Source organism: Prenolepis imparis, unplaced genomic scaffold (assembly GCF_030444845.1).
Source record: "Prenolepis imparis isolate NDT839.2.m4 unplaced genomic scaffold, iyPreImpa1.0 SCAF_2, whole genome shotgun sequence".
Lineage (NCBI taxonomy): Eukaryota > Metazoa > Arthropoda > Insecta > Hymenoptera > Formicidae > Prenolepis > Prenolepis imparis.
The window spans coordinates 20,452,212-20,470,684 of record NW_028141160.1 but is presented as its reverse complement, the minus strand read 5'-3'; the positions used below and the strand labels follow the sequence as shown (position 1 = coordinate 20,470,684).

Genomic DNA, 18,473 nt, shown 5'->3' with positions numbered 1-18,473 from the left:
TTACATATAACATGTTACATGTGCGTTCGATTATGATGCAAATTTTTTTCGATTAATTATTAGCTCAGATTTATTACTATACGCGAATAAATATTTTAATTTTTTACCTATGTTATACTAATAAAAGTAAAATTTGGAGTCAATTAAAATTTTAATCAACACATCAATATCGACCTTTTTTCGTGAAAGTTTTTATATTTACATTATAGTATTTATTTATAGAATTTTTATTTTGATTTTATCTTAGAATTTTAGATTACCTTCCAATTATATTTGTTGAATCTTATTTGTTAAACTTTATTTTAAAATAAAAAATCTTTTTTGTAGATGTTATGATCCTTTTCTAAAAAAAGATATGTAAAGTCGATACTCGCATATATCGAAGTTTATTGTTGTCGCTTTTCCTCGATACACTCATTGGCTGTCAAGATTCGCGTTGTGCGTTATACTCGTAGCATCGAGAGACTGTCATCGCGAGGGTTAACAGTTTGACAGTTTGTTTCAAAATAAAATTAAATAAAATAATAATATTAGTTTTAAATAATATATTATAATATACCTTATTCGCGATTAATATTTTTTGACAGAAATCAGCTGATAATTATCAAAAATATTAATCGAGTTTAAAATATTATAACATATTATTTAAAACATTATTTTATTTAATTTTATTTTGAACAAACTGTTAAACTACTAATACTCGCGATGACAGTTTCTCGATGCCACGAATATAACGCACAATGCGAATCGAAACAGTTAATCAGCATCGGAAAAGATGCAGCAATACTTACAAGAATCGACTTAACGTGCCTTTTTTAGAAAGGGATGTTATAATATTTTAAATTCGATTAATATTTTTGACAATTATCAGAGCTGATTTTTGTCAAAAAATATTAATCGCAAATAAGATATTATAAAATATTATTTAAAACATATATTACTATTTTAATATTTTCAATATATCATATATACCCCCATTACCGCTATAGAAAAATATTATAAAATACACAATTTCTCACTCACCAATACGTGCAATAGCGGAGTTGTAGTACACATCACATTGATCTGAAAACAAAATATTCAAATTATGTATATACATAATTGTGTCGAATAGTGTGTGTCGAATATCTCATAAACAGTTTAGAAAAAATGTTTTATTTTGCATACCTCACAGTTGCCCCGATGTCGCCCGATGCCTCCCCGGGCCTCCTCCTCCTCTCTTGGTCCATGATAGCACTCACGCACTCGCGAAAATACGAATAATTACGATTCCCGACACTTTACACGGCACTCCCGACACGCGAAACTTTACACGGCACTCCCGACTCCCGACACGACGCGTGAATCGCACTGTGTATCGCAATGTTACCTGTAACAAATAAAATACATACATATATTAGAATAATCTTATTATTTCGCATTATAACATACACAATATAAATATGTAAGCTAGAATTAACAATAGATATATCCACGGATCGCAACACATTCGCGCGCGCGAAACAGTTTAAGTTGGGTTATGTTGGCAAGAAATTTTGCATCGAATTTTTCGCGAAATATGCCTTTCGAACAATTACGCCTACATATTAACGTTGAAATTATGATATGCGATTGATAAATATTACAATACAAAGGATATATATCGTTTCTAACGATTATGCTTACTAATTAATCACAGCGGGACGCAGCTCGAACTGCCTGATACTCGCGGCGTTTCGGTAATGGCCGCGGCTATTCGCTATTCTATAATACAAACATCGGCAACTTCATTCTAATAGCGCGCGCGCGCGCGATACTATATACTTGACTTATATAATATTAATAATTAATTAAAACTCGAAGGAGATTCGTTCAAAAAGATATAGCTTTAGAAAGAAAAAATATTAAATCAGCTGATTAAAGCGTTAATTTGCTAATTAATTTTTAAAATAATATGTTTTAAATAATATGTTATAATACTTTAAACTCGATTAATATTTTTGACAGTTATCAGCTGATTTCTGTCAAAAAATATTAATCGAGAATAAGATATGATAACATATTATTTACAACATATTACTATTTTAATTTTTTAACATGTTATTATTTTAAAATTTAATTAGCAAATTAATGCTTTAATCAGCTAATTTCTGTTAAAAAATATTAATCAAGTTTAAAGAAACTTTATATTATTTTTAAAAAATATTATTTTTTTAACATAAAACTGAAGAATGGCGCGCGCGGAGCGCGCGCTTGTGTTGTTCTAGTAATCTTAAAAAATAATAAGTAAAAAGCGATGATATACGCATGATAAATCGCAAATTACATCATGATATACATTTTTCATTCCACCTTTCGTTTATTTATACTGCTTAATGACGATAGTTTAATCAAGAAACCTCCGCTTCACCACATGAGCAGTTTACGCGATGAATTACTGAGGCTACACCTTCCTCAAGGCTATCTGTAAATTGTAGCAGTATACGATGGGATGGGCTTAACTAAATGAGGATATCTCAAGGGAGGATTAACCAACTGTCTGTGCACGACCGTAAGCAAGGGTATTAAGATTTCCGAATATATATATAATGTCCATATATGTAATAATAAATAATAAATAAATCTCGCACACAATCAATTTTAGAGACCGTTGCATGGCTATACATATAGTGAACGAATATATTATTATTTGTCTATTCATTTAAATCTATTTTGACATCTGTTTCTCGATTCGAGACTCTTAAAAAATTTGAACAACAAAGATAGGTAATTTATTTGCATGATTAATAATTTTTTATAAGTTTTGTTTTCTTTCTTATTTAAATACCTTTAGTTCATAAAGATTTTATATTTCAAATATTATTCTACAAGTTATATAACAGAATATGAATCTTCGATATATATCATAGAACAAACCTATTGATATAATATACAACTGATTAATTACTTTCTTTGTTATAAAGTAAATTCGTTCTGTTTCACATATGAGATCTAGATAAGACTCTACACACACTATTGTAATATGTGTATTAATCCATGATGAAATAAATTGAAATAATCTAAAGTAGGAAGACAATTTCTTTTTCCTCGAATGCCACGGTTGCAGGATAACCGGTTTCGTCTGCAGCTATTCTTCATCGGATGACCGGACCGCGCAAACATACGCCGGAGACAAAATCCATGAATATGCAAGCTCGATCTACCACGGCGATGTTCATTTCTGAATATCCGATGAATTTACGCGTGAGTGTTTTCCCTGCATCGCTCACGACTGTCTCGATGGAACCGCGGCGACCACTACTGAAACGAGAGCGACGCGAACGGCGGTTACGCGTATGTTGACCTGGAGCAAAGCTACGGGGAATATACCAAGGCGAGCCCGTATGTCCTCGCTAAAAATTTGGCTCTCGTGAAAAATATTCGCAGAGACGCAGCGGTGTTCGGGAATGGGAAATACGATACTAGACGATATTAATTTTTTTCCTAGCGACCGACATACACTTTTTCCGTCTCTCTGCAATATGCAATTGTACATACAATTTAAACGTAACTCAATATTTTAATATTATTCATTCTTGAGAATTTTTTTTATTTATATTTAATTATATATTCTATTTAAATTGATTTTATATTAATTTTTATTTAAATTTTGCAATATCGAGTAACATCTAATGAGGTGTATTTGGGAAGATTATATGCATGTGAAAAAGATTCAAAAATTCAGAAAACATATATGTAAATCGAAAATAATAATTCTTTCATTCATTTCCTTTATCAAGAAATATTTTTCTTTAGTCAGTTACATGTATATTTTAGAAAACTGTAATAATACTGATTTTCCTCATTCGTTACAATTTCTAAAGTTCGCTCGTTTCATCATAGCATGTTTTACATCAGTTTTATCTATATATGTTCTTTGCTTTTTCAACTGTGAGATGATTGGCGTATCTCTCGCGGGCACGGTCCAAAATATTGTATGCCGTTGCATTACATATCGACGTGTCTTTCCCTCCAGCGCGAAAGCGCGGAAAACGCCGAAAGTGGGGTAGAAAGAAACGAGTTTATTTAAGCGTGAGCGAACGCGCACTTTTCTTGCCGCGCACGTAAATCGATTATCGGTATCGACAGAGCGATACGGATAAGTATCGACGCGGAATTCCAAAACTGCACGACGGCAGAATCTTCTCAGATTCTCTGGGCAGACGAATATTCGTGGTGTTCTGCCTTATTGAAAGACGGCACATGTCTCGCGAGTTTGCGATACCTGAAACGAGCCGTGAAAGCGCGCGATTCGCTCTGACGAAGTCTGACTTTTGTTGTGTAAAATATCAGCGTAAAATCGAGACGAGTCCGAATTTAACTATAAAACTATATATTGGGAAGTATTAGAAATTATTTTTTTTAAAAACGTGTTCCACAGAGCAGTGATAAGTGTAAATAGCACGTGTCATTTATAATATATGCTTGTAAATTCATTATTTAATTTCAGACGATTGCTAAATTGCTTTACCCAAGATATATCAATCTTTCGTTTTACATTTTATATTCGAAGCATGAACAAGAATGTTTTTCTTCCTTTTTTTTCTATATACCGAAGAATATTGAAGTTGAAAGAGTTAAAACAGAAAGTGCATACATCTTCAGTTCGAAATTTGTCGACAATGGATAATGCACCAGCGTTCGTGGGAATGATGGATGATATTTTTTGCACAAATTATGCGCATGTAATAAGAAACTTGCGCCAAGGCACGGTGAAGTGCGTCAATATTTGAGCCGGATTGTTGATACAAGGATAAACTGAGTTGCTTGTCATGAATCGAAAATAGAGATACTCGCAAAACGATCAAATACAAATGTTTAGACGTTTAAATCGTGCAAACAATTTATTTTGCTTCTTCTTGCTGTAATCGACAGAGAAATTTGTCGTTGAAAAACGAATAAACGTACGTAGTTTTTTTTATGCATTACCATTAATTCACATCCATATGAAAGAAAAATAAAGTACGTTTATATATTCAATATTGCCATTCCAAATATCAATCAAATAATACATATCTCTAGATATAATATCTCTAGATATAATATATTCAGATTTCATAAATAATTTGCATTAACTTAAAAATCTTAGGTACATATATACCTATGCTGGCATATTTGAATTATCCTATACATAAATCAGTTATCAATTTAACTCAGATAGCATACATGCGAAAACATTGTAATTAATATTTCAGAACTTACAGAATGTATCAATAATTAGAAAGTACAGCGAATTGACAGTGGCTTTTCATATTATAACGGAATATATATATATATATATATATATATATATATATATATATACTTATATTAACAAATTCAAAGGAATATATATTATTAAAGCGGAAGCTTTTCGCGGTTATCGCCAATTGTCACAATTATCATTTATCTAATCCATTAATAAATGCAAATAATTACATTTGTGTCTGGTTTTCCGGCATTAATATGACCACGTCGTGATATCATATACATATAGTGCGTTTGTGTATTACTTGCATGAAGTAAATCGCGTTTATCCACGCGCTTGATCTGGTCCACACGTTAATACATGCGACGTATAGTAATTATAACTTTATTAATCTAGACGGTCAATCATGGGATAATTGCTGGCACAATATACTCTAGTGCTCGTATACGACGCTGAAACTCGATCATTCTCAACAGATTGGAAGCATACCCTGACTGTAACTTTGGAATAGACTTCCGTCTATGTTTGAGGAGTGTGAGAGAAGTGACTCGAGATCAAGTGAATCAGTTGCGCCGAGCTGTAAGCAACACAGGTTTAACACATTCTGATCCGTATTTATAGTCGTTTCTCAAATCTCATCTCAGACTTGAGACATGATATGATTTAATAGATAAATTTTTAAAATCAAAATTTGATTTCGTTTGTAATCTCGATTCAATAAAGATACTCAAGAGAAAATTTCAGTTAATGAATTAATTTTTAATCAAAATGTAACTATTGTACCGTCTGCATCTCAAGACAAAATCTGAGTATTTAACCTAATACGCTCTTGAGATTTGAAAATGACTATAAATACGGACCTCTGTTAGTCTCGCTAAATATATTTTATTGAAATACTATTATATATTTTTTTTCTCGTTTATTTAATAAAAAAGAAGAAATTAAGTAGAAATTATTATTTCGTATACACTATTTTATTTGTTTGTTTAAATTTTTTATGCATTTGTTTTTTTGTTATGATATAATTTGCTATTTATTTGTTTAAACGGATTTGCTCGTATTCTTTTAAATTTACGTCATTTGTATCACTTAAATCAGCATATATTATACTTGTTTTAAATTAATGCATCTGCTAATTTAATAATTATTATTCTTCAGAAAAATCGAATTACAATATGTTCTCGAACAATCTATAGCTATAGACATTTAATGCTCCAATTGGATCTTGTGAATTTATAATCCATCTAATACGTTGTATCGTATGTAATAATATGTAAATGAGCAATCATCAAGTGTTGACGCAAATGTGTAGGATTCCTGTGTGAGATAATGTACCGCTAAACGTGCATCAACGTTGATTATACTGTACAGCGAACGGGTTAATTTGCCTAATTGGTTTTATTCGTAATGACAATAAACGATTTTTCGTACTAATCTGCTTAGTTCGTGTGATTGAATCATAAGATATCGTACATTTTGCGTTTCGTTGCATCACTGCTTCATTGACTTCATTGGCTAATCGCTCCAACAGAAGAGCGACCAAATTACGTAAAATTATATCATACAAATTTCGACCGATTTATCTGCACCATTTACAAATGGACATGCATGCTACATTCGATTCTTGCCTTGACACGCTGTAATAATTGATTAATCGCTAATCAATGTATCGACGTATCGATAAATAAATAAATACGCTAATGACCTTTCTGCTGACATAATTGTATAGCATTTGAGGGATGCCGAACAGTATTGTAGGATGAAACAAATTATATCAATGTCAATTGTAACAGTAAGTAAATTATTTACATCAGTTCTCACGTATCGCGTAGAATTAGGCTCAGTGGGATTACCAGTCTTTCATCCATTAATCAATATCTGTTTTTGCTAAATGACGATTTATCTTTGTCATTGTCCAATTTATATATATTGTATAAATCGGAAAAAAGCGAAACATAAATAGATGCATATATAAAATTGTTATAGAGATGTTGGAGAAAGTAATCAATCATTTGATACATATAAAACTTATTTGTTGGAAAACCATCTGTATTTTGAGTCATGTATGGAAAACGTTATGCACGTGACTAAATTTATAATTTTATAATTTCACGATAAATCATGAGAGACTTTTAAACTTTTAAACTTTTCTTCTCTTGTAAGAAGGAACTTGGGAGTTTCTTTTCTGATTTAGGCAGTTTTCATCGTGACTGCCTCGATGGAGTTGCCAAACAGAAGAATTTCAGTAAAGAACTTTTTCTTTAAAATAAATACACAATGTTATAAAATGCGAACGTTTCTAATGAACGCAAAAATGATAAACCGATACATATCTAATAATAAAATATAAGCGCTCCTAGAATGTGCAAATGCATATCAACACGTAACAATATGGCAAAAGTAACAATATTAATTGGACGATACAATGCGAGCAAAATTTCTATTTATGCAAATAGAAATGTAGCATTAACATTCATTACTTTTTCATTTCGATGCAAATAAATATCAATTTTAGACTATCATATAAAAAGTTATCATGTAAAAGTTTGTTACGTTCTAAAAGATCGTCGGATATGTTTCTTTCGCTTCTGCTGTGACATGTACAATACAATCATATATCGTACTTCGTTATCGCGAGTCTATGGATCTATCTATGGATTATCGATTGATGATGAAAAATCTTTATAAAAGAGAGAGCGAACGTATCTCATCTTTCTCCAGGAAGCGTGTCATATTGGACGAGTTAAATGAGAGAATGCCTTGCATACGGTTGCGTCCCGCGTGTCCAGACAGACGGAAAATTGAAAACTATAAATTTCTTTGCTTTTCCCCACCGACATTTCTCTCCTCCTACACGCCGGATTTAGCTACCTGCGGGATTCTGGCTTTTATGAGACAACTTTTATGAACTTATATCATTTGAAATTCAAAAGAGAATTTGACCTGATGTTATTTAAACACTCTTCTTAATATGACGGGCAGTCGCGTGATGAAATGACGATATTGCGAATTCATAAACAGAAATAATCTTTCATCAATATAAAAAAGATCTCTCTCTCTCTCTCTCTCTCTCTCTCTCTCTCTCTCTCTCTCTCTCTCTCTCTCTCTCTCTCTCTCTCTCAATCTTTATCTTTCTCAATGTAAAAATCATGTAAAATTTTGATCAGCAACAAAATTGAAGCAATAAAAATTGCAAGTAATAATAAATAATAAATTATTAAACTTAATAATAGTATTATATTATTCTGTTTTCTTTTTCTTAACAACAATAGATGTTGCTTATTATTATTAAGAAAATTTTCTTAATTAATAAAAATACGTATCGCTCAGATATGTATAGAGATAACAAAATGTATAAAGCAATTTTTTCAAATAATAATTATAATATTAAAGTGACTAAATTATGCGCATACTTTTTGGTGCATTATAAATGCATATTGTTAAATTTTTAAAAAAATCTATATATCACACGATGTATCTATTCGACATAGATTACGGAGATATTCCGTCTTCGTTATTCTAATATATTAACTGTAATTGACGTAATTCTGATGAAGACTGATTATAATGTTAATTTGATGTGTTCAGAAAACAAGCATGTCGATGTTACTTCATCCATTATGAAAATTATACGGCTAAAAAATTATATAGGTCAAGCGATCGCGAATCAAGGGGATATGACTATAGATTATTGATTTTTGCTGCAGCTTAAGCTACTACGACACTTTATTATCATAACTGTAACTTGCAGAATAACGCGGATGATTAATAACAATTGTATACGATAAGCATCTGCATAGTGATAATACATAATTTCCATGTTGTGAGCATTATGCTAATTATTAGAATAAATTTAATATAATTTAGCTTTAATTAATTAGTTAATAAGGCAGAACAGAATATCAAAATTTCCAGCTAATATTTGCGCGAAATATTTCAATATATTTAGATGCAATGTTAATTAAGCATCAAAATTATTTTCAACGTTAATTAAGCATCAAAATTATTTTCTTTGATAAATTCGAGACTTGAGATATTATAAGTTAATATATGTACGTCTGCGAAAGATAGAAATGTAAAATATTCATGTATGTGTGAATAAAACTTTCCACAAATTTTTCGTCGTACTAGTTCTATGTTAAAATACGAATTTCTACGTTATGTTACGAACATGAATAACATTGAAATTATTATTAATTTATATATGAGCGTTTTCCCTATGAGAATTTTAAATTATAATTAAAAATTAATAACATAAATAATTATACCAAAAATGTTATAATATTTCTAAATTTTATTTTATTTTAAATCGAAAATAGAAAGTAAAACTCCTACAAATCTGCATTATTATTAATCATATTTTGGTAAACGTTTATGAATAAGATTGATATTAAAGTAATTTAAAAATAAAATAGCAACATTCGCAACTTTCTATGATACACATAATTCTTGATATTTTTTAGATAATAAAATATATTAGAAATAATTAACTTACAAACTAAAATTGTCATAAAAATGTAATATGTAACGAATTCTAATAAAGTTCTTTGGTAGATGTTCAATTTTATAATTGTATTCTTTTATTCTCTTCGAATCATTTTAGAGTAATAATTAAGTAATAATTAAACTTATTCAAAAGCTTCTTTTTTTTTTCAACATTAATATTTGCATGATATTATGCGGAATTTACTAGGTCGGTTCTTGAGAAAAGAAAAGCCCGAGCGGTAAAAAAAAAAGCAGTCAAACTCATTAAAGCAACCGACACTCTTCTTATAACGTGCAATTCCCTCCGCACTAATAGTATCAGATAGCATGATACAGACGCGCCGCGTAATCAAAGCCCCGTGTAGTTACATCCACCGGCAGGAGCAACGGAGACCTGCAAGGCCTGCGCCAACAAATTTGGGCGGACTCCGAGTCGGTCAGGAAAGGACTGCGAAAAGGACGTGACGGGGAAAGAAAAAGAAAAGTGGAAAGAAACGGAATGGAAAGGACGAGAACGGCCAGAGCGCCGTCACAGAGAAGAGGAGTAGAAGCTGATGGAGGAGGGCTGAGAATTAGGGGTTGGTCGCAGGCAGCGTGCGCGCGAGAGGGCTCCGCCGGGGAGGGAAAGGGTGGAGTCCCCTCTCGCGCTTTCTCTCTTCCACTCGCACCCTCTCCCTCTCTTTCTCACACCCTCTTCTCCTCCCTCGCATATCACCAACCCCTCTCGAGCGCGCGCGAGCATTCGGGATTCGAGGTGGTGTGGAAACTCGAGCAGACAGCCAGTCGCTCGCCGTACGTTTCACGACGTGGCTCGAAAGTGCTGCCTGGCCGATCGAGAGATAGCGACGACGACGACGACGACGAGGACGACGGCAATGTGATGCTACCTCCTGGACAACGTCGCCAGTCCAGTCTCTGGCCCACGTTGAGACTCGCCGTCATCCGGCAACGTCGATAGACATTTAACACTTGGCGATCGCGCCAATCGTATTCGATCGTCGTTCGCCGGAATCCACAGGTATCTCGGGCAGCGCATTGTGAAGGTCCGACCGCTTTCGCGTAGCAAATTGCAGGACCGAAATCTGGATGATCGTCGATCGTCCGTGAATCGATCGGGATCTAGAAAGATGTTGTAGGATCTCTCCGCGTTTATAGAGATTTCATTGTGTGTCGTGCGCGTTCGTGCCGGTAGAGGATCCCGAGAACGAAGACTCGCGAGTTTAAGGCTGGACTATATAGATCTGAATTGACTGGTCTCTCTCTCTCTTCAGATTGCACGGTAAAAGGATCCGAACGAGATAATTGCTCGCCGATCGGTGACACGCTCTTAATACGGACCAACGTGCATACACGCGTTTCATCATCACAGCTGAGTTTCAATAGTCGCAGAGGAGGGAATTTCCTGGCAGGAAATTTAACGTCGATCGAACGTGAGCAACGGCGCGGCGAAATTAGCCGGAAGTACCGGTGGATCGGATTAACCGTGGTGTCGTCGTTCGTTCAGACCTGCTAAACTGCAGTTACCGCTTAATTGAAAAAGGGATCAAAGAGCGGCGGCGAATTAATCGTGAGAGGGAGGATAAAAAGAAGGGAACAAACTGTGGAAAAGGGAAGTTAAAAGGTGCGATCGAGCATACGTAAGTGGGGACAGAGTGTACGAGGAAGATCGAGGAAACGTTCCTGAGAGGACCAAGGAAGGAGCACAAGTGCCGTTTCCACGGAGAATTTAATAAGCTCCCGCTGGTAGAATGCCGTCCCGCAGATCGGTTACGACGTTGCCGGGGTTTCCGATGCCGTCGCAAAATATCTCAGCCAATCCGCCGACGCTGAATGGCGTAGCTTAAGGCGGCTTCCTGTGTATACCAGCGTCGCATGACGCGGATAATCGAAACGATAGCAGACTGAAGAAGAGCTCGAGCGGGCTTCCCTCGTGGCGTGGTTCCATCCCCTCTTTCTCTCGCCTTTTTTTCCCAACGTCCTCTCTCCTCTCTATCTCTTTCTCTCTCAAGTCCGCTCGATTTTAGCGATCACGAGACACGAGGAGCGCTTCGCCATGTACGCGTGACATCATGTCGACGACGTCTGTGCGTGACACGTCGTTGGGTGGTGACTACGTCGAAAGTGACGGTATACTTGCGTCGAGGGGTGTCGATGGATCGGGTACACTCCGATATGCCGAGTCCAGGACAACGCGGATGCAGAACCCCATAGACCACCGCGTCCACGCGACGTCGCGATTCGATGGATCGATCGCGCGCAAGATCCGTCGCGATCTGGGAGCGTACCGTCGCGGGTAATCGTCGATCGTCGTCGCGCGACCGCCGTTGCTGCCGGGATGGACGGTAAGTCGGACGTATACGCGTGTTGCTGGCACGCCAATTTCGTTTTGGCCCAAGGTCCTTCACGTCGGCGGTGTCAAGGGTGTAGTCACGTGTGCGCGATTTGAATTGCTAAGCAGGCCTGGATCACCTGATAATTAAAATACGATGCGAGCGAGCGAGAGAGAGAGAGGCAGAGATTTATTATCTACGAGGGAAATAACGCTTGAGACAAGCGTCAATTTAATGCACCGCCTGTTTTATATGCCATACGTTGGGTTCAAAACCATATCAAGTATTTTTCGAAATGATTAAAAGATATATTATAGATGGAATAAAGTCAGATTAAATATCTAATAATAAAGTAAGATGGAAATCAATTTCCAAATGTACAATAATTTCGCTTCTCTTGTAAGAAAAAAAATAAATACAGGATTATATACATATATATGTATTTGTGGCACGTAAGCAATAGTACTCGGCATATTTTTGAGTGTTAAGTAATATTGTCACACGTTTTGTTATTTATTTTGCTGCATCTTGGTATGAAATGCCTTTTTTAATGCACTCGTAACAATGATAAAGCAATTTCACGGAGATGCAGCGAGATAGAAAGATGCTAAGCTTCAGGCTGGTGTCGTGTCGCACGAATTAAGGTCTATAAATGAAAAGACCGCGAGAAGAGAGTAAAGAAAGTAACACGCAGAGATCGAAAAAGGATTCTTTTACTGCCCTTTTACTCCCGTTTCGGCATCGACTATACAGCAGCTTTTCCTTCGTTCCTTTCTCCCTCGTTCTCACTTTCCCCTCCACCTTTTACATCATCCCTTGATGTATTAAAGGGGCACGTGAAATATTCCGAAGGCATTTTCATTACCGTCCTCTCTGGGAATGCATGTGGGTTGATAAGCCTTTCTGTACGAGGGCGAGTAGGCAAAGTGGATTGCGAAGGGGGAAATCAAATGTATTTTGCCAGTATGTTTTTTTTACCCTTTTTTTGGTTTCAGAGAAAATTACATTATTTTTATATTAAATTTATGCAGAACACAAATACTTTTATTCAATGTTATAATTAGAAAAAAATGTTTTTCGCGGCATGGACACTTTTTAGTAAAATGCCCATCAAATGCAAAATTAGTCTCGACTGTTAACAATGTTGATTTTTGTCTAATCTATTCCATTTAAATTGGCTTTTAACCGAAGTGAATAAATAAACACTGCCCGAGCACGCACCAATTACTTATGAATAATTTAGATTGGATTCTATGCATAATAATTATATGGTATTTATAATTACAGATGTATGATTAATTAGATGTGAACAGAGAAATAAATTAATATCTATTCTCTTTTATGACTCATTGACTTTTCTTGACTGCACGTAAATCTTTCCAAAAGTAAAGAACAATTATATATTAAAATTAATTTGACTCAACAAAAGTACACAAAAAATATATTCTTTATTATAATTTAACTATATACGATAACAGTTACTCATGTTTAAATGAGCGAACTTGTAACTCAATGACCTGCATGGCAAAATGTTTATGATACAATTGCATAGAATCAAAAATAATTTTCGTATTGTGTCACAGAAATACAAAATATATATTATAATTTTTAAAAAGAAAAGAGCTGTAATATCTCTCTGTATATTTTTTTAAAACTCATGTACCTCAGAGATAACTAAAGCAGCAAAATATTAAATACGCACACACAACATGCATACGTATGCACGTATAAAAATAATTATACTATACAAATTAAATACTGCATCTGAATATTATATGAAAATTTATATTTATTTGAATCACTAAATAAACAATTATCTTGAAATCATGTAAAATAATTTAATTTTCTCGAGCCAAGTTATTATTCGCTTATTACGTTTGCGATATCGCGAGATAAGGGCGTTTTAAAACGTCTCCGATGTTTCGAAATTACACGGTAGCATAAGCTGTAGGACTAGCAATCGGTGAATTTTGTGCAAATGGGTTCTCGGCAGACCACTCTGCTTTTTCAGGCGCAATTGAATCTGCTCTGGCACTCCCGGCAGTTCTCCGGTCTACTAGTTGACAAGGTAATTTCAGTAATTCCCTGAATGTAAGGTATTTTACAAATTCCTGGGTACATTTACAATCCGTGCATTTAGCATATTGAGTCATTGCTGAGAAGACCTATCCCGCGACTCTTTCTCTATAAGAATAAATAAAAGTTTTCCTCTGTAATTAAATGTAACAAAAATTAAAATATTGTAATTAATTTAAATAAGAAAAATTTTTTGATCTATAAATTAATATTAAATTAATGTGTAATATTAATAAAATAGCAGGAGAGAAAAAATACGTGCTCCATTATTATTTAATTAAAATAAGTGTAGGGAAAAATATTAAATGTCCATCATGAATAAAATTTAAAAGTTAATAGGTTTTTAACTTAATGTAATTTATCGAGTAATTAGCTAATATAATTGCAAGGAAATTTTCTTGTAAGATATTTTTAGTCATCCGATACTCTAAAATACTCTTTATTACTATTTATAAGTATGTTTGTCCATCCAAATTTACAATTTTTCTCATATCAATTCTATTTTATCAAATATTCTCATTACAATTCTATTTTAGAATTTTAAAATATATTACTAATGCATTCATCTCTTAGTCCTTTACACTAAAATAAACAGACATTTCTAAAAAACGTTTATGAATTTTTGAAAAAAATTGTTGAAAAAATACTTATGAATTATTATGATAGATGCATAAATTTCTACATCTTTTTTTTGAAAATTTTGTTAATAATTTTTAAGTCATGAATATTTTCTATATGTTATATTATACGTAATTTGTATATTTGTCACAAGTTTTCCATTATCTAAATACTCGCTTAAAAACATATACGATTTTAATATCGCGAATAATATCTAATATAAAAAATCATATTACAAATAAAACTTTTCGACTCGTGCCTTTTTGTGGTAACGTTATTCCATATTATATGTCGCTAGGAAATTTATCAATGGCATTCCGCTCTAAAATTATATGAAAATTTGATACGGATGCAGCTATAACCAGGAAATATTCAATTAAAAATCCATGCTCATATAATTTTTTATCGAAAGAGAAAATGGTTTTTTGCGTATAAACGATTGATCAGAAATTATACTTCTTGCTCGTTTCGTGCTTTCATGATGTGAGAAACAGAACGTTATCGCTGGAAATAGAGAAAAAAAACTGAAGCAATTCTCAGATATGTATGCAATTCCGTCGCATTTTTAAAGGACTTGATTGAATGCGGCCATGCAGTAGGAAAAACAGAAATCTTTTTCAGTTAATTTAATAGAACATGTTTCTCCACCATTACCTGTTGCGTTCACCATTATTATACGTGTGTCAGTGTAACGTCGACGAAGAAAAGTGATAACTGTGTAGACCGGAAAGAAACATTTCTTATTTATCTTGTGTTATTACGCATATCTCTTTTACATTAAACATAACATACTGACGATTACAATTTTTGTTCAAGAGAAGATAAGTTTTTCGAGATTATTAATTTTAATTAGTATTAGTTTTTTTTAAATTTATAAAAATGTCAATTAATTGTCAATTACTTTTAACAAATTTGTTCCAATTTCATATGTACTATTTCATAGTTATACGAATATTATTTGATTAATGAATATATAGTTATATAAATATTAAATTATAAACAATTATAATATATATATATATAAAATTTATAATGCAAAAACGTGAATAATATATATATTACGATTTTATACACAAAATTATATTTTAATTATCTTAAAAACAGTCTTATGAAATCATTCAAACTTAACAGTTTGAGATAATATCTAGAGATTGATATCATAAAAGAATCATAAGCTGTTTTATTGAAAGTTACGATATATTTATTTATAGTTTCTGAGGAAATAACTTGTGCAAGATACATTTTTATTTAAATAATAATTATTCACAATTTATGCGTGACATTATTAGTTTAAAATTATTAGCATATGTCAAATTTTACTTTTTGGTTTATTTTATTAAATTATATATTATTTGTCAATACGAATATTTGTCACATACGAATATATGTTCCGCGGCACATTTACAGTTAATAATTAGCACGTATTATGTCGGACTAAATTGTTAATTATTCAATGGGGGATGGCGTGTACAAAGTTAATACAACGGTCTTTTATAATTGTATATTAATATTGAAAATTCTATCATGCCGGAAGAGAAAGAGTTACGCATTTACAGACAAATATCATTATACTGTACACACACACACACATACACACTATTAAAATTTTTGTCATAGTGTATAAAATTAATTTTCGTATATGAAAATTTTATTTCTTTATTGAATGTAGTTATAAATTGAATAGAATAGTATTGATATCATATCTGTAATTATATTCGTTCTCGTTAAAAAATGAAATTCTTTTATCTCAAGATATTGTAAATACGAAAAGACAATTTAGGTAATTATTAAAGCAGTTTGAATTATTTACTATTTTTTTAAACTAAAAGTAAATATTAAGAACCTTCTTTAGATACATATTGCAGTACTCGGGATAATTCCTCAAGATCATTTCTCACCCAAATGGCGCACCAAATGTCTAACAGAATAGCAGGCAGGAAGGAGTCCCGCATTAGCGAAGTTCCGTGCTAATTGCACGTAATTAATTATATCATTATTTCACCGATTAATCTAAGTCATTCGCCATGACGGTGTGTGTGTAGGATCATATTTTTCTCTCTCTCTCTCTTTCTCTGCAATATATAGTATATTCTTTACCGCAACTGCTGCACAAGAACGATCAATCTAGGGCGATATGGTTTCATTTTTTGAAAGACAGAAAACAACGTTATGTACAAAGGAGAAGAAAGATGTTGCTTTCCTTGGCGAGGAAATAAAAATTGCCAAGAATATATTGCGGAAATATTTTTTGCCTGTATCACGAGAGAGAGACCGTAACTTATGACGATTTAAAAACAATTCAAAATTTTTTCTCCTGTGCATCTAAATATTTCATAGAGCGTGGAAAAGCGCGTCTTGACAAATGTGAAATTGATAACAGCATATTGAAAATTTATAAACAGCGCAATGCGCGTCCCATTAATTTTATTTCCGTGCAATCAAAATTATAGATGGTGCAGTTCGTAAAGACTGAATCGTTTAATGAATCGTTCGTTTAACTTTAATTGTCCCTTTTTATACAAAAGCGTAATTGACCAGGCAACTAATAAACTGTGAAATTCATTGAACAAATAGTACAGCAATATTCTAGCTTTATTAAACAGGCGGCTTTTAGATATTATCTTTTCATCAAATTGGAGATTGCAGTACTAATGACGCTTTAAATATCAAATAGAAAATCACAAGTGAGATCACTGTTTACATCGTACAGGTCAATTAGCGCCAATTCACAATTAGCGCGACATTTTCATTTCTCAAACTCTCGTTCCACTGATGACTGTCGCGTGCAAATAGGATCGTTCATTTTTCATTTATATACTATATTCGCGCTTTAAATTATTGCATACAACTTCTATATACAAGCTTCAATATACCGCACGTCACATGAACATGAGCATATTACATTTACGAGAAAGAAGGGTAAATTGTTAGAATATATTGAAAACTCACGTGATATACGATCAATTTGATAAATTCGACACATTGTCAGTTCTTATAAAAGAAAAGACCATATTTTATTATGCCACGTTGCAAAATCAATATCTCGTTATATTGTATTCAACTATTTATTTTATTCATTATAAATGCAAGCGTAGTCGCGTCTTCTCAGTCATGGATTTCAAAAATTCATATTGCTTTTAGCAGATATAGTTACGCGGTATTAATGTTGTTCCATGCTTTATCTTGTTATCTTCATTATTTAAGAGCTGTAGAATAAAATACCTATCTAGATATGTATTCCATTATTGACATTTACACACGCGCATTTTAAATCTACCGCGGCATTACACAACACATTTGCAATTAATAACGAATAATAACGTTCTTACGCTTAATTCTCACAGAGGGACGGATCAGTGCAAAGTTGTGCTGAAGGCATGTTTGCGTGCTCGCGAAAGTTAACTCGCTGACAACAGAATCCTTTGAGATTAACCTACGCGAGTGTGGACGAACTCGCATTACTCACGCTTGCGAGATTTCCTGCGTACACGTATCTTTTTATATATTCCGCATGTTCTTTTCTCTTGTGTAGCACTCACCTCAAAACTGGATCATTTTTTACTAGAACGCGCACGTGTGTATGCATCTCTCGTAGTTAAAGCTTTTTTTTTTATTTATATCGTGTTGTCATCCAATCTTTCTCGGTTGAATAGATTTAACATCATTCAAAGCATAAATTATGCCATGCATATGCAATTTTTGATGGAAACATTTTAAAGCAATATTACGATACCGAATAATATCACAAATATCATAAA

The 18,473-nt window shown here is 33.1% G+C and overlaps 1 long non-coding RNA gene across 1 annotated transcript in view; it reads right to left on the bottom strand.

The window, feature by feature from the left end:
* LOC145932591 (uncharacterized) overlaps nt 1–18,473 on the bottom strand; it is a 213,563-nt gene that overhangs the window by 163,288 nt on the left and 31,802 nt on the right. The window contains exons 4-5 of the long non-coding RNA XR_014424740.1: nt 1,168–1,369; nt 1,024–1,065 (exon numbers count right to left, since the gene is read on the bottom strand). This is a non-coding gene — a long non-coding RNA (uncharacterized LOC145932591). The remainder of the gene's footprint in view (nt 1–1,023; nt 1,066–1,167; nt 1,370–18,473) is intronic.